The sequence below is a fragment of the Muntiacus reevesi genome, chromosome 2 (assembly GCF_963930625.1).
Source record: "Muntiacus reevesi chromosome 2, mMunRee1.1, whole genome shotgun sequence".
Taxonomy (NCBI): Eukaryota; Metazoa; Chordata; class Mammalia; order Artiodactyla; family Cervidae; genus Muntiacus; species Muntiacus reevesi.
In genome coordinates this window covers 138876913-138895628 of record NC_089250.1, presented here as the reverse complement: position 1 = coordinate 138895628, position 18716 = coordinate 138876913, and the positions used below count along the sequence as shown (strand labels likewise).

Here is an 18716-nt window from a genome sequence, read left to right as displayed (position 1 = left end):
AGCCAACAACCCTCACCAGCATTGTATATTTGTCACTATTGGTGAAACAATGTTGATACATTATAAATCAAAAGTCCATAAATAACATTAGGATTCACTCTTAATTTTGAGACTTCTATGGATTTTGACCACTGTGTAATGACATGTATCCACCACTAAATCCACACAGAATAGTTTCACTGCTTTCGAAACTGTCTGTACTTCATCTATTCATTCATCCCCTCCCCAAGACCCTGATAACCACTGATTTTTTAATTTTCTTCAAAGTTTTCCCTTTTCTAGAATATTATAGAGTTGGACAACAATGGCATGAAGTCTTTACATAGGTTTCTTTCACTTAGTAACATTCAGCATGTCTTTTCATGGCTTAACACCACATTTCTTTCTATGAGTGAACAGTATTCCATTGCACTGATGTATCACAGTTTGTTTATACATTCACCAATTGAAGTACTTCTTGGGTGTTTCCAAGTTTTGCCATAAACTTATGAATAAGGCAACTATAACCACTTGGATAATGAATAAGCATAAATATCATTTTGCTCATACACATTCACTTATGAATAAAGCAACTATAAATGTTCATGTGCAAGTAAGCAAGGGAATTCCAGAAAGATATTTATTTCTCTAAAGCCTTTGACTGTATGGATCACAAAAATTGGAAAATTCTGAAAGAAAAGGGAATACCAGAGCAGCTTACCTATCTCCAAAGGAACCTATATGAGAGTCAAGAAGCAGCAATTAGAGCTAGACATGAAACAACTGATTGGTTCAAAATTGGGAAAAGAGTATGACAAGGCTGTAAATTGTCACCCCGCTTAAACTTCTATGCAGAATACATCATGGGAAATGCTGGGCTGGATTAATCACAAGCTGGAATCAAGATTGCCTGGAAAAAAATCAATAACCTCAGATACGCGGATGTCAACACCCTAATGGTAGAAAGCAAAGAAAAACTAAAGGGCCTCTTGATGAAAGTGAAAGAGGAGAGTGAAAAAGTTGGCTTAAAACTCAACATTCAAAAAATGAAGATCATGGCATCAGCGGATGCCATGCCAAGTGGAAACTGACAGACTTTATTTTCTTGGTCTCCAAAATCACTGCAGATGGTGACTGCAGCCATGAAATTCAAAGATGTTTGCTCCTTGGAAGAAAAGCTGTAACAAACCTAGATAGCATATTACAAAGATCAAAGCTTATTTGGTTCTTCTCCCTTTGTTTCTTAATGAGTCTTGCTAATGATTTGTCAATTTTGTTTATTTTTTCAAAAAACCAGCTTTTAGCTTTGTTGATTTTTGCTATGGTCTCTTTATTTTCTTTTGCATTTATTTCTGCCCTAATTTTTAAGATTTCTTTCCTTCTACTAACCCTGGGGTTCTTCATTTCTTCCTTCTCTAGTTGCTTTAGGCGTAGAGTTAGGTTATTTATTTGACTTTTTTCTTGTTTCTTGAGGTAAGCCTGTAATGCTATGAACCTTCCCCTTAGCACTGCTTTTACAGTGTCCCATAGGTTTTGGGTTGTTGTGTTTTCATTTTCATTCATTTCTATGCATATTTTGATTTCTTTTTTAATTTCTTCTATGATTTGTTGGTTATTCAGAAGCATGTTATTTAGCCTCCACATGTTTGAATTTTTAACAACTTTTTTCCTGTAATTGAGATCTCCAAAGAAGACATGCAGATGGCTAACAAACACATGAAAAGATGCTCAACATCACTCATAATCAGAGAAATGCAAATCAAAACCACAATGAGGTACCATTACACACCAGTCAGGATGGCTGCTATTCAAAAGTCTACAAGCAATAAATGCTGGAGAGGGTGTGGGGAAAAGGGAACCCTCTTACACTGTTGGTGGGAATACAAACTAGTACAGCCACTATGGAGAACAGTGTAGAGATTTCTTTAAAAAACTGGAAATAGAACTGCCATATGACCCAGCAATCCCACTACTGGGCATACACACTGAGGAAACCAGATCTGAAAGAGACACGTGCACCCCAATGTTCATCACAGCACTGTTTATAATAGCCAGGATATGGAAGCCACCTAGATGCCCATCAGCAGATGAATGATAAGGAAGCTGTGGTACATATACACCGTGGAATATTACTCAGCCATTAAAAAGAATTCATTTGAATCAGTTCTAATGAGATGGATGAAACTGGAGCCCATTACACAGAGTGAAGTAAGCCAGAAAGATAAAGAACATTACAGCATACTAACACATATATATGGGATTTAGAAAGATGGTAATGATAATCCTATATGCAAAACAGTAAAAGAGACACAGATGTACAGAACAGACTTTTGGACTCTGTGGGAGAGGGTGAGGGTGGGATGTTTCAAGAAAACAGCATTGAAACATGTATATTATCTATGGTGAAACAGATCACCAGCCCAGATTGGATGCATGAGACAAGTGCTCGTACCTGGTTCACTGGGAAGACCCAGAGGGATTGGGTAGAGAGGGAGGTGGGAGGGAGGATCGGGATGAGGAATACATGTAAATCCATGGCTGATTCATGTCAATGTATGACAAAACCCACTACAGTATTGTAGAGTAATTAGCCTCCAACTAATAAAAGTAAATGGAAAAAAAAAAAAATCAAACCTATGGTTTTTCCAGTAGTCATGTATGGATGTGAGAGGTGAATCATAAAGAAGGCTGAGGGCCAAAGAATTGATGCTTTCAAACTGTGGTGCTGTAGAAAACTCTTGAGAGTCCCTTGGACTGCAAAGAGATCAAACCAGTCAATCCTAAAGGAAGTCAACCCTGAATATTCATTGGAAGGACTGATGCTGATGCTGAAGCTGAAACTTCAATACTTTGGCTGGCTACCTGATGTGAAGAGCCGACTCACTGTAAAAGACCATGATGCTGCGAAAGACTGAGGGCAGGAGAAGGATGAAACGGAGGATGTGATGGTTGGATCGCATCATTGACTCAGTGGACATAAGTTTGAGCAAACTCTGGGAGACAGTGAAGGACAGGAAAGCCTGGCATGTCCCAGAACAACCACAAATCACATATGCATTAGGCAAACATTCTATCCCAGTCTGTTGCTTATCTTATTATTCCCTTGGCTGTGTGTTTCACAAAGTAGAAGTTTTTAACTTTAATGAAATCCAAGCTATCAATTCTTTAATGGATGATGATTTTAATAATGTATTTAAAAGATAATCACCAAACTCAAAGTAATCAAATTTTCTCCTTATGTTACCTTTTAAAAGTTTTGCATTCTACATTAAGTTCTATGATCCATTGTTGAGTTAATTTTTGTAAAGAATATAACATCTGTGTGTAGACCTTCTTTTTTTTTTTTGGCATGTAAGTGTCCTGCTGTTTATCAAGTCAAGGAAGTTCCCTCCTTATTCCAGCTTTCCAGAGAATTTTTATCCTGAATGACTTTGATTTTGCCAAATTGTTCTCTACATCTATTAGTATGATCATGTTGATTTCTCTTCTTTAATCTGTTGCTATTGAACCTTAATTGATCCAAATGATGGATCAATCTTGCATACATAAAGTAAATCCCATTTGGTCATAGGCTATAAATCTTTTTATATATTCCTGAATTCTCTTTGCTGTTTTCTAAACAGCTATACTGAATTCTTTAGTGACTAGATAATAATAGTCCATGAATTTGTGCTTAGTTGTTAGCTGCTGCTGCTGTTAAGCCACGTCAGTCGTGTCCAACTCTGTGTGACCCCATAGATGGCAGCCCACCAGGCTCCCCTTTCCCTGGGATTCTCCAGGCAAGAACACTGGAGTGGGTTGCCATTTCCTTCTCCAATGCATGAAAGTGAAAAGTGAAAGTGAAGTCTCTCAGTCATGTTCTACTGTTAGCGACCTCATGGACTGCAGCCTACCAGGCTCCTCCGTCCATGGGATTTTCCAGGCAAGAGTACTGGAGTGAGTCGCCAGTGCCTTCTCCGTAGTTGTTAGAGAATCACTGATTTCTTTTGGCAATGGCCTGTTGCCTTCATGTTTCATGTTCTTGTAGTTTTGTTTTGTTGCTTTCACATTTGAAATAGCAGACACCTTCTTAAATCTTAACTGGTTGTCTACAGATAGTGGTATTATTTATTGGTGTTTTTCTATCTGAGGTGTCCTAGGTTTTGTACTGAAAACTCACACTCTTTCTTTGCTCTCTCTTATGGCAGAATTCTTAATCTTCTGTGTTTTCTCTTGTTCTTAAAACTAACCAGACTTGCTGGTGGAAACCTCTTTTCTGTTTTCCAGAAGATAGGACTAAAGCTCCATTTTATAGTTTCTCACTTGTCCAACACACTCTGGTCTCATTTTCTGAGAGTACTCTGATTGCTAGTTCTACCCACACCACTGCAATAAACAACAGACATTAGTATCCAGCCATAGTGGGCAAGTACCGGATTTAGCACTCCAGGCAGTGGTAACGCCTGCAGACCTTTTGGGGAGGTCCTAAATGTGAGGCAATGCCAGAGGCTTGTGGGCAAACTCCCTGCTGAAGTCATAAACAGTCAGCAGGGCTGTGTCCCCCATAACGGCCTCTGAAATTCTTACCTGCGTTTCTGCCCCTGGTCATGGGAGGCCTGCTATAGTACTCTGGTTGATGCTGGAAAGCAATGAGTTTCTCCAGCTGCATCCCACACAGCTAAGGTGGCCAGGCACTCACTCACTGCTTTCCACCTTCTCCACAGGAGAGGACACTGCCACCACAGAGCTCAATCTCTGGCAGTGGGGAAAGTTCAGCTCATTTCAGCTGCTCACTCATGTCTGACTCTTTGCGACCCCATGAACCACAGCACGCCAGGCCTCCCTGCCCATCACCAACTCCCAGAGTCCACCCAAACCCATGTCCATTGAGTTAGTGATGCCATAGCTGATGAGAGGTAAGTAAGAATGATGGAGAAAGAGGAAAATGCACACCACAACTCCATACCAAATCAGATATGTGAGGCATTATGAAGGTGTCCCAGCATCATATACACATAAACTATATGCCCAGAATGCATCTAAATATATAGAGAGAATGGTCATAATACACATATAACTCTCTTACAAACAAGGCTTAAGATACATCTATACATACCTCTATATTAGCATATGAAATAAAACAAAGAGAAATGATGAAATGTTTCAAATATAAACAGAAGATAAAGTCAAGAAATTATAGTCTTTGAAGAAAAAAACAAGAATTAAATATTCATTTTATATCAAAACAATATGGGTTAAAAAGTTAAATTATAATATATCTGTTTTGTGTTGTGTATTATGTGTGTGCAATTTGCAATGGGGCTCACTTCATCCTCCAATTGCCAAATGCCAACACTTTCAGCATTTTAGCCGTTTCTTTTAGAAATTCATGTCCTGTTTCTAAATAATGATTCTCTGTCTCTATTTTTTATTTAAAAATTTAAAAAAACTATCTGATTTCTTGGTACGAGTAGAAAATTTATATCTCCATCCCCACCTCATATAAAATATACACACACAAATCCCCTTAGTCCAATTCCCCGGATTTATACCATGAGTTTTGACTGTTAGATTATTCATTTTAACATCATTCTGACTAAATAAACAATGCCCCCAGTAAAACAATTCCGGTTATGCTTCATATTTGGTACTTTCTTGGACATAACTGATTCCTCACTCTCTGGAGTTTTCCTCTGGCTGCTGAATTTCAGGAAGCAGGATGGAGAAATGAACTAAGAATCTCTGAATTTAAGAAGTGGATTCTTCCCTAACCTTTCCTCTATGCTGTGACCTCAGTCTTTTCTCCTGTCTCTTCCCAGTGTCCTGAGTGTAGGGCCTCTTAGCTTCCCTTTCTCTGTACAGCAAACCTCTCTCATCGTATTGGAGAAATAAAGTTACCTGATGAAAGGAGCTATCAAAGAGTCGTGGCTGGGAGAGCTACCTTTACCAGCCTATGTCTCCCTCTATCCTTTTTGAAACAAAGTGCTTCCAAATATAGAGCCTTACAGGACTCTAAGAACATAAATGACTTCTCATTATACAACCTCCTCTTCTGACATTAACTTCAACCTCTCTACTGACCTCAACTTCATCCTCTCTACTGACCTCATTATCACCTCTCAATATGCTGTGTTTCAGAAATATGTCGAATATTTGTTAGCTGCTTCCTGACCTCCTTTTCTCCAACTTTAAAAGGCTAATTCTCATATGTTATTGGTTATAATCATTTTAGTGGTATTCTGACACTAAACAAGATGAAATGTATTTCTAAACAGCTATGCATAACCACAAGCCATTAAAGGTTAATTTCTAACAAAAAGTTCTTTGTGAAAGATAAAATTGCCGACCCCTCAAATGTGTATTTTGGCAATAACCATTTTTCTGGAAAGAAACTTATGGAGTAATACAATTCCTTTATGTTCATATCTTAAGCCAATTTCTTGTGAATCCAATTTGTCAGAGAACTTCCTGGCCTGCGGAAATTATATTAGGCAACCTCACTAAATTTCTACAATTTCCAATTATGCTTCAATAAGGAGAGTTACCATTTTCCCATCCCTGGCTCTCTTTTTTTTTTTTGGGGGGGGGGTACACCCTGCAGTATGTGGGACATCAGTTCCCTGAACAGGGATTGATCCCATATCCCTGCATTGGGAGACAGAGTCATAAGCACTAGATCGTATGGGAATTCTGCTGATCTGGGCTTTAGAACACTACATTTTTACAATGAGGAAGCATCAGAGTGTCTTTCCATAATAAAACCACTCTGCGGCTCCAAGATGATTCATGCTGGCCATGGCTGCTACACATGACCTCATGAAATCCAGATGCTGCAATGTTGATGCTTCTATTATTCACAGTGTCTTCACTCCCCTGTCATCCTCCTGTATTATATAAAGATGCCGCCATTACCATCTGCTCATTAAATCTGAAAAAATTAAGCTGCTCAAACAGAGATTTAAATAATTCCCTGAGAGAAACAAAGTGGAATACATTAAAGCATGCTTCTATCATCTCTACTGAAGTCACCCTGCCCGCCATGTATCATACCTGTGACCTCTGGGTGCTTCAGCAGCAGGAGGAGCCCATATCTCAGAGTGGTGTTTGTCATCTCTGTCCCCGCTCCAAACAAATCAGATACAGTGATCATCAAGTTTTCAACAGTAAACTCCAATTCTTGATTGTGTTTTTCCTAGGAATGATTTGATAAAACTGTTTGACAACCTAATTTACCAGAATTGCAGTTAGTCCAAAATAGTTCATAGTGTCTTAAAGTTAAAGAAAGTAAAAGCGATAGTCGCTTAGTTGTGTTCAACTCCTTGCTACCCCATGGAATAAACATACAGTTCATGTAATTCTCCAGGCCAGAATACTGAAGTGGGTAGCCTTTCCCTTCTCAAGGGGATCTTCCCAACCCAGGTATAGATCTCATGCATTGCAACCTAGATCTCATGCAACCCGGATCTCACGCATTGCAGGTGGATTCCTTAGGAGCTGAGCCACAAGGGAAGCCCTTTAAAGTTAAAGCAACATATAAACACAAGGTGCATTTATAGAAAAAAAAATTGTTGCTGCTTTTTAGTCACTAAGTCATGTTTGACTCTTTGCGACCCCATGAACTATAGCTCACCAGACTCCTCTATCCGTGGGGTATCCCAGGCATGAATACTGGAGCAGGTTGCCAATTCCTTCTCCAGGGGATCATCCCAACCCAGGATCAAACCTGTATCTCCTGCATTGGCAGACAGATTCTTTACCACTCAGCCACTAGGGAAGCTCAAGAAAAAACTACTGTACAGTAAAACAAAACTACTGGAGATCTGTTGACTCAGACATCATTTTCTCCTATCTTATTCCTCACTTTCCTAAAAAGTTGCACTCATCAACCTCTTTTGCATTTAGGTAAGCTATGCAGCTTAGTTTTTGCCAGTAAAGTATAAGTAGAAGGTACACTTTCTCTTCTTCTTACCCAAAACAAGTATTTGACAGAATGAGAGTGAAGGGATGGGAAAAGATACTCCATACAAATGGAAATCAAAAGAAAACTGGAGTAGCAATACTCATATTAGACCAAAGAGACTTTAAAATAAAGACTGGAACTTCCCTGGTGTTCCAATGGCTAAGACTTCACACTCCCCATGCAGGGAGCTTGGGTTTGATCCCTGGTCAGGGAACTAGACCTCATATGCTGCAACTAAGACTTCACATGCCACAAGAAAGATCAAAGAATCCTTGTGCCAAAACTAAGACCTGGAGCAGTTCAAACAAACAAAAAATAAATAAAACTAGGACTGCTACAAGAGACAAGGAAAGATATTACACAATGATCACAGAATCAAACCAAGAAGAAGATCTAACAATTGTAAACATATATGAACCCAACATAGGAGAGCCTCAATATATAAGGCAAATGATAATAGCCATAAAAGGGGAATTTGACAGTAACACAATAATTTTGGGGGACTTTAACACTCCACTTACAGCAATGGACAGATTATCCAGACAGAAATTTAAAAAAGAAACACAAGCTTTAAATGACCCATTAGATCAGATAGACTTAATTGATATTTATAGAACAATCCATCCAAAGGCAACAGTATACACTTTCTTCTTAAAAGCACATAGAATATTCTGCAGGATAGATCACACCTTGGGTCACAAATCAAGACTCAGTAAATCTAAGAAAACTGAAATCATATCAAACGTCTTTTCTGACCACAAGGCTATGAAATCAGAAATCAATCACAGAAAAAACTGGAAAAAAAACACAAACACATGGAGGCTAAGCAATATAATACTAAATAACCAATGCATAACTGAAGAAATAAAAGAGGAAATAAAAAATTCCTGGAGACAAATGACCCCATAAAACAACAATCCAAAATTTATGGAATGCAACAAAGCAGTTTAAGAGGGAAGTTTATAGCAATACAGTCTTACCTCAACAAACATGAAAACTCACAAATACACAACCTATCTTTACACCTAAAGTAACTAAAGAAAGAAGAACAAGCAAAAATGAAAATTATTAGAAGGAAAGAAATCATAAATTAGAGCAGAAATAAATGAAATAGAGGTGAATAAAAGAATAACAAAGACCAATGAAACCAATGCTGATTCTTTGAGAAGATAAACAAAATTGATAAACCTTTAGACAGACTTTTCAAGGAAAAACTCAAATCAATAAAATTATAAATAAAAAGATAAATTACAAAGGATATCATAGAAACACAAAAAGGATCAGAATGACTACTATCAGAAATTGTATGTCAATAAAATGGACAACCTAGAAATAGACAAATATTTAGAAAAGTACAACTTTCCAAGACTGAACAAGGAAGAAATAGAAAATATGAACAGATCAACACAGGTACTGAAATTGAAACTGTGGCTAAGAATCTTCTAACAAACAAAAGTACACCACCAGATGACTTCACAGCTGAATTCTATCGAACATTCAGAGAAGAGTTAACATCTACCCTTCTGAAATTCTTCCAAAATTTGCACAGGAAGGAGCACTCTCAAGTTCATTCTATGAGGCCACCATTGTCCTGACACCAAAACCACAGGAAGATATCATACAGAAAAAAATTATAGGCCAATATCACTGATGAACATAGACACAAAAATTCTCAATTTTTTTTTACCAGTAAACTGAATGCAGCTCATGAAGAGGATCATATACTGTGCATGATCAAGTGAGGTTTAATCCCAGGGCTGCAAGGATTCTTCAGTATACACAAATCAATCAATGTGCTGCATCATATTAAAAAAGTGAAGGATAAAAACCATACAATCATCTCAATAGGTGCAGAGAAAGATTTTTAAAAAATTCAATACCCATTGATGATTAAAAACTCTTCAAAAAGTTGGCATAGAGGGAACCTACCTCAACATTATAAAGGCTATACATGACAAATCCACAGCAAATATCATTCTCAATGGTGCAAAATGGAAAGCATTTTCTCTAAGACCAGGAACAAGATAAGGATGTCCACTCTTGGCACTACTATTCAACATAGTTTTGGAAGTTCTAGCCAGGGCAATCAGAGAAGACAAAGAAATAAAAGAAATCCAAACTGGAAAAGAAGTAAAATGGTCATTGGTGGTATATGACATGATACTCTACATAGAAAACCCTAAAGATGCTCCCAGAAAACTACTCAAGTTCATCAATGAATGTGGTATAGCTGCAGGATACAAAATTAATATGCAGAAATATCCTGCATTCCTATACACTAACAACAAAAGATCAGAAAGAGAAATCAAAGAACAAATCTCATTTACCATCACATCAAAAAATAAAATACCTAGGAATAAACCTATCTTAGGAGGCAAAAGACCTGTACTCAGAAAACTATAAGGTACTGATGAAATAAATCAAAGATGACACAAACAGATGGAAAAATATACCATGATCATGGATTGGAAGAATCAGTATTATGAAAATTACTTTACTGCCCAAAGCAATCTACAATTCAATGCAACCCCTACCAAGTTAACAAGTTTCTACCGAATCAGAACAAAATTTTACAATTTATATGGAAACACAAAAGACCCCAAGTGGCCAATGCAACCCTGAGAAAGAACAACAGAGCTGGAAGAGTCAAGCACGCTGACCTCAGGCTAACTACAAAGTTACAATAATCAAGACAGTATAGTACTGGTACAAAAACAGAAATAGATATATCAATGGAATAGGGTAGAAAGTCCAAAAATAAACCCACATACTGATGGTCACCTAATCTATGACAGAGGAAGCAAGAATACACAATGGAGAAAAGACAGCTTTTTCATTAAGAGGTGCTGGGGAAATTGGACAGCTACATGTAAATGAATAAAATTAGAACACTATACACAGAAATAAACTCAAAATGGATTGTGTGTGTAAGTCACTTTGTCTTGTCTGACTCTGTGATCCCATGGACTGTAGCCCACCAGGTTCCTCTCTCCATGGAATTCTGCAGGCAAGAATACTGGATTCTTAGAGGAAAACATAGGTAGAACATTGTTTGGTATAAATAGCAGCAAGATCTTTTTTGATCCACCTCCTAGGGTAACAGAAACAAAAACAAACAAACAAAAACAATTGGGACTTAATGAAACTTAAAAGTTTTTGCACAGCAAAGGAAACCATAAACAAGATGAATGGTGACCCCCAGAATGGCAGAATATATTTGCAAATGAAGCAACTGTCAAAGGATTAATTTCTAAAATACACAAGGAGCTCATGGAACTGAGTATCAAAAAACAAATTAAAAAACTGGGCACAAGATATAGAGACTTTTCTCCAAAGAAGATATACAGATGGCCAAGATGTACAAGAAAAGAAGCTCAACATCGCAAATTATTAGAGAAATGTAAATCATAACTACAATGGAGTATCATCTCACACCAGTCAGAATGGACATCATCAGAAAAAACCTACAAACAATATAGGCTGGTGAGGGTGTAGAGAAAAGGGAACCCTCTTACACTATTGGTAAGAATGTAAATTGCTATATTCGCTATGGAGAACAGTATGAAAGTGCCTCAAAAAACTAAAAATAGAACTACCATATGACCCAGCAACCCCAGTCGTGGGCATATATCTGGAGAAAACCAAACCACAATTCAAAAAGATATATGTACCTCAATGTTCATTGCAGCATTATTTACAACAGCCAGGACAGGAAGTAACCTAAATGTCTATCAACAGAGAAAGGGATAATGAAGATGTGGTAAATATATATAATGGAATATTATTCAGCTGTTAAAAAGAGTGAAATAATGCCATGTGCACAACATGGATGGACCTAGAGATCACCATACTGAGTGAAGTAGGTCAGAGACAGACAAATGTCATATGATATTGCTTTTATTTGGAATCTATAAAAGGGTGCAAATGAACTTATCTACAAAACAGAAATAGAGCCATGGATGTAGAAAATAAACTTATAGCTATCAGGGGTTGAGGCAGAAGGTGGGAGAGAGGGATAAATTGTGAGATTGGGATGGATACATACACACTACTATGTATAAAATAGTTAACTAATAAGAACTACTGTATAGTACTGGGAATTCTATTCAATACTCTGTAATGGCCTATATGGGAAAAGAATCTTTAAAAGAGTGGATATATGTATTTTCATAACTGATTCACTTCCTGTTCACCTGAAACTAGCATAACATTGTCAATCAATTATACTACAATAAAAATTTTTTAAAACACAAGTATTTGAAAGAGTTTATTTCTGGGCTCCAAAATCACTGCAGATGGTGATTGCAGCCTTGAAATTAAAAGATGCTTACTCCTTGGAAGGAAAGCTATGACCAACCTAGACAGCATATAAAAAGCAGAGACATTAGTTTACCAACAAAGGTCCATACAGTCAAGGTTATGGTTTTACAAGTGGTCATGTATGGATGTGAGAGTTGGATTGTAAAGAAAGTCGAGTGCTGAAGAATTGTTGCTTTTGAACTGTGGTGTTGGACAAGACTCTTGAGAGTCCCTTGGACTGCAAGGAGATCCAAACAGTCCATCCTAAAGGAGATCAGTCCTGGGTGTTCATTGGAAGGACTGATGCTGAAGCTGAAACTCCAATGATTTGGCCACTTGATATGAAGAGCTGACTCATTGGAAAAGACTGTGATCCTGGGAAAGATTGAGGACAGTAGGAGAAGGGGACGACAGAGGACAAGACGGTTGGATGGCATCACCAACTCAATGGACATGGGTTTGGGTGGACTCTGGGAGTTGGTGATGGACAGGGAGGCCTGGCATGCTGCAGTTCGTGGGATCGCAAACAGTCAGCCACGACTGAGTGACTGAACTGATAGAGTACACGTGATTTGGAGGCAGGAGAATGTTGCCATCAAATGAGGGCTATATATTAAGTATGGGTAAAGAAAACTGGAAAGCATTTAGAACTCATGTTTCGGGGCTACTATCGTATCCCTATATTGACACATGACAACACTCCTGTATATCAGGCAATTAGACCCACTATTTGTTAAAGCCACTATTAACAAATTTTCTCTTATTTGTAGATGAACACAATCTTAATTAGTAGAAATAGATAACTTAGAGCCATATTATGAAATATGTTATAAGCCTGAATCAACATTTCATAATTCTTTTCTTTGTTAAAAATGTATATGAACCCCAAATTGTCTGTACATTCACTATGAAATTGAAATTTTGCAAAAGCTAATATTGAAGCACAACTTAAAATGAATGATAGTGAGTGGATGGATTCACAAAGACAATACAGGGCCATCACGATGGTGTTCCACATGCAATGCAATGAGCAGCTTGGTCTAGGAAACAAACACAGAATGAATTGAAACATACAATCTGAATTGTCACCACATTCATGAAGATGAAAATTTGGGACCTTCACTGTCCTTAAGGCAAAAGGACAGATGGGGATAATGCAAATGCAAAGACTGACAGACTAACAGAATGGAGCTCTTATCACTTGGAAACTGGGAGAGAAAAAGCACTTGATAAGTACAAGCAATATTGGTTTAGGACTGAGGAGATGATGGCACATAGAATAGAGAACAACAAGACAGTTTCAAATACTAAATAGAAGGGATTGTTAACATGCAAAAAAGTATATTTTTGCAAAACCACCCCTAGGTCAGTATTAATTTTGGGATGCATTTGCAATCTCCAGGGGTCCAGTGCCATGTCTAATATTAAGTAATAAATGCAATCAAGGCAGACTAAACACTCTGAATGTGTGCACTTGTTAGGAAAAGAATCATTGTCCTGGGCTTCACACAAACTATGAGCTTGTCAATTCAAAATTAATCTAAAGTCAGTAAGAAAAGCAGTAGACTCATAAAACAATATTAGTATTTCTATTTCTTGAATTGGATTTGGAGATAAGGTGGTTATGTGTACACAGCCCACCTTTATTAGATTACACAAAACACTGCTGAAAGGAATTGTAAAAACAGTGTTGAAAGAAATTAAAGAAAACTTATGTAAATTTTAAAAACCTTTCTTTACATAGATCAAAAGTCAGTATTGTTATGATAACATTACTGGATTAATGTCACAAAGAAGGCAGAGAGGAAGTTTCAGAAACTTGTCTATGGACAGAGTGAGAAACTATGTTGGTACTCTGGGGACTAGTCAGACACTAGTCTAATACAACCAATGTACTTCAATAAAAGTGTCTGATATATGACATCTCTCATGCTGCCTTCTGGTCCTGGGCTTTTGTTTCCTGGAAGATTTCTGATTACAGTTTTGATTTCCAAGCTTGTGATGAGTCTGTTAAGGTTTTCTATTTCTTCCTGGTTCAGTTTCAGAAAGTTATACTTTTCTAAGAATTTGTCCATTTCTTCCAAGTTGTCCATTTTATTGGCATATAGTTGCTGATAGTAGTCCCTTATGATCCTTTGTATTTCTGTGTTGTCTGCTGTGATTTCTCCATTTTCATTTCTAATTTTGTTGATTTGACTCCTCTCCATTTTTTTCTTGATGAGTCTGGCTAATGCTTTGTCTATTTTATTTATCTTCTCAAAGAACCAGCTTTTAGCTTTGTTGATTTTTGCTATGGTCTCCTTTGTTTCTTTTTCATTTATTTCTGCCCCAATTTTTATGATTTCTTTCCTTCTACTAACCCTGGGGTTCTTCATTTCTTCTTTTTCTAGTTGTCTTAGGTTAGAGTAAGGTTATTTATTTGGTTTTTCTCCTGTTTCCTGAGGTAAGTGTGTATTGCTATGAACCTTCCCCTTAGCACTGCTTTTACTGAATCCTTTAGGTTTTGGGTTGCTGTGCTTTCATTTTCACTCGTTTCTATGCATAATTTGATTTCTTTTTTGATTTCTTCTGTGATTTGTTGGTTATTCAGAAGCACGTTGTTTAACCTCCATATGTTTGTATTTTTAATCATGTCTTTTCCTGTAGTTGACATCTAATCTTACCATATTGTGATCAGAAAAGATGCTTGAAATTATTTTAATTTTTTTTAATTTACCAAGGCTAGATTTATGCCCCGAGATGTGATCTATCCTGGAGAAGATTCTGTGTGCACTTGAGTAAAAGGTGAAATTCATTGTTTTGAGGTGAAATGTCTATAGATACCAATTAGGTCTAACTGATCCATTGTACCACTTAAAGTTTGTGTTTCCTTGCTAAATTTCTGTGTAGTTGATCTATCCATAGGTGTGAGCGGGGTATTAAAATCTCCCACTATTATTGTGTTACTGTGAATTTCCCCTTTCGTACTTGTTACCATTTGCCTTACATATTGCAGTGCTCCTATGTTGGGTGCATATATCTTTTAAATTGTTATATCTTCTTCTTAGATTGATCCTTTGATCATTATGTAGTGTCCTTCTTTGTCTCTTTTCACAGCCTTTGATTTAAAGTCTATTTTATCTGATGTGAGTAATGCTACTCTGGCTTTCTTTGGGTCTCCATTTGTGTGAAATATCTTTTTCCAGCCCTTCACTTTCAGTCTGTATATGTCTCTTGTTTTGAAGTGGGTCTCTTGTAGGCAGCATATATAGGGGTCTTGTTTTTGTATCCATTCAGCCAGTCTTTGTCTTTTGGTTGGGGCATTCAGCCTATTTACATTTAAGGTTATTATTGATAAGCATGATCCCATTGCAATTTACTTTGTTGTTTGGGGTTGGAGTTTATACACCTTTTCTGTGTTTCCTGTCTAGAGAAGATCCTTTAGCATTTGTTGAAGAGCTGGTTTGGTGGTGCTGAATTCTCTGAGCTTTTGCTTGTCTGTAAAGCTTTTGATTTCTCCTTGTATTTGAATGAGATCCTTGCTGGTACAGTAATCTGGGTTGTAGGTTTTTCTCTTCCATAACTTTAAGTATGTCCTGCCATTCCCTTCTGGCCTGAAGAGTTTCTATTGAAAGATCAGGTATTATCCTTATGGGAATCCACTTGCGTGTTATTTGTTGCTTTTCCCTTGCTGCTTTTAATATTTGCTCTTTGTGTTTCATCTTCATTAATTTGATTAATACGTGTCTTGGGGTGTTTTGCCTTGGGTTTATCCTGTTTAGGACTCTCCGGGTTTCTTGGACTTGGGTGGCTATTTCCTTCCCCATTGTAGGGAAGTTTTCAACTATCATCTCCTCAAGTATTTTCTCATGGCCTTTCTTTTTGCTTCTTTTTCTGGGACCCCTATGACTCGAATGTTTGGGCGTTTGACATTGTCCCATACATCTCTAAGGTTGTCCTGATTTCTTTTCATTCTTTTTTTCTTTCTTCCTCTCTGCTTCATTTATTACCACCATTCTCTCTTCCATCTCACTTATCCTGTCTTCTGCCTCAGTTATTCTACTGTTGGTTCCCTCCAGAGTGCTTTTGATCTCAGTTATTGCATTATTCATTATTGAATGACTCCTTCTTACTTATTCTAGGTCTTTGTTAAACATTTCTTGCATCTTCTCAATCTTTGTCTTCAGACTATCTGTAACTCCATTTTGTTTTCAAGATTTTGGATCATTTTTACTATCATTATTCTGAATTCTTTTTCAGGTAGACTTCCTATCTCCTCCTTTCTGTTTGGCTTGGTGGACATTTATCATGTTCCTTTACTGGCTGAATATTTCTCTGCCTTTTCATCTTGTTTAGATGGCTGTGTTTGAGGGGGTCTTTCTGTATGCTGGAAGTTTGTGTTTCCTCTTTATTGTGGAGATTGCTTCCTCTGGATGGGGTTGGACCAGTGGCTTGTCAAGGTTTCTTGGTTAGGGAAGCTTGTGTCAGTGTTCTGGCGGGTGCAGCTGGATCTCTTCTCTCTGGAGTGCAGTGAAGTGTCCAGTATTGAGGTCTGAGGTGTCTATGGGTTTGGTGTGACTTTTGGCCACCTGTATTTTAATGCTCAGGGTTATGTTCTGGCATTGCTGGGGAATTAGTTTGGTATATCTTGCTCTTGAACTTGTTGGCCCTTGGGTGAAGCTTGATTTCAGTGTAGGTATGGAGGCTTTTGGATGAGTTTTGTCAATTAATGTTTCCTGGAGTCAGGAGTTTTCTGGTGTTTTCAAGTTTTGGATTTAAGCCTCCTGCCTCTGACTTTCAGTCTTATTCTTACAGTAGCCTCAAGACTTCTCTATCCATACTGTACTGATGATAAAACATCTAGGTTAATGGAGAAAGGATTCTCCACAGTGAGGGACACCCAGAGAGGTTCGCAGGGTTACGTGGAGAAGAGAAGAGGGAGGAGGGAGATAGAGGTGACCAGGAGGAGAAGAGGAGGAGTCAAAAGAGGAGAGAGCAATCTGGCCAGTAATCAATTCCCTATGTGCTCTCCACAGTCTGGAACACTCAGAGGGGTTCACGGAGTTACATAGGGAAGGGGATAGGGAAGAAGGAGATAGAGGTGACCAGTAGGAGAAGAGAGGGAGTCAAAAGGAGACAGACAGATCTATCCAGTAATCAGTTCCTAAGTATTCTACACAGCTGGAGAGATCCACAGAGTTAAGTAGAGAAGAGAAGGGGGAGGGAGGAGATAGAGGTGACCTGAAGGAGAAGAAGGAGGGGCAAAAGTGGGAGAGAGCAATCAAGCCAGTAATCACACTCCTAAGTAAAAATGGGTACTGAAGATTGGATTCTTAATGGTATAAAATTGATAACAAATGCCAAAAAGCAAAGATTAAAAATCTAGAGTAGAGGTTAGACTGTAAAAAATGCAATATTAAAAAAACAAAACAAAATCACAAAAATTATAATATGTATGTCTGAAATATGCTTTAAAAATGTGGTCTTTTTGCAGATAATAGTAGGTTATAAAAAGGAAAATTAAAGGAATACTAAAGAACTTAAAAATTAAAAAAAATTTTAATAAAAAAATGATAATAGTAAAATGTATCTAGCAATTTCTCTGGAGCTGTTGAATGCAGTGTGGGGTCAGTTCAGTTTCAGATAGTTCCTTGTTCCAGCTTATACTTCTTCTCAAGGTCTATAGGCCCCTTCCAATGTAGCCAGTGCTAACTACAGGGTTTTAATCTGTTTCACCTGTCACATCCAAAGCAGTTCCCTGTTCTTTGTTTATTTTGGCTTCCTCTGTGTCTCTTCACAAGTCTCTTCAGTGTCTAATTACTGCCATGACACACGGGGGAGAATGTGGTCATTTATTTAGGCTCACTTCTTCAGTTGTGGTGTGGGGAGGGAGGAACACTGCAAACAAGCAGTGTCTGGGCCACACTGGGTCTCCCCCCACTCACGGCGTGTGCGCTTTCCTGGTCTACACAGCTCAGGCTCCAGGTTGCTCTGCAGGGGAACTGTCCAAAGCGGGCCCTGGGTTGCGTGTCTTTCCCACGTCTAAGACGCTCAGGCTCAGGTTCTTGGGTACTCCACAGAGGCACAGATTCAGTTGGGCCTGCGTTTTATGCCCTTCCCAGGTCCAAGCAGCTCAGGCGGCCAGGTGCTTGGCAAGCGCAGTCTCCCCAGGTGGGCACTGTGTCTTATCACCGCCCTGGTCCCAGCCCCTCAGTTTCCTGGGTGCGCATCAGGAGCGCCATCTCAGGTGTGCTGCATGTCTCCTCTAGTGCACTGATCTCTGCCTGCGAACCTCCTGGCAGATGTCAACCATCCAGGATCCCAGGAAAACTTGGTTAGCAACTGGGAGCCTGCTCACAGTTTGGTGGAGGATGCCCTCTCTGGGGCTGAGATTGCCCCTTGCCTTCTGGCTCTGGCTGTCTCCCGCCTGTCTCTCTGCCTCTGGTGGGGGCAGGGACCAGTCCACAGCCAGCTAGCCCTCCTCTGGTTTTCACTCAATCCTTTTTCTGTGAGCCGGCCA

The 18716-nt window shown here is 38.4% G+C and overlaps 1 pseudogene; it reads right to left on the bottom strand.

Annotated features, from left to right (window-relative positions):
• Positions 1–3510: 3510 nt before the first annotated feature.
• Positions 3511–18716, bottom strand: part of LOC136157280 (cytochrome P450 2C9-like) — a 33323-nt pseudogene continuing 18117 nt past the window's right edge.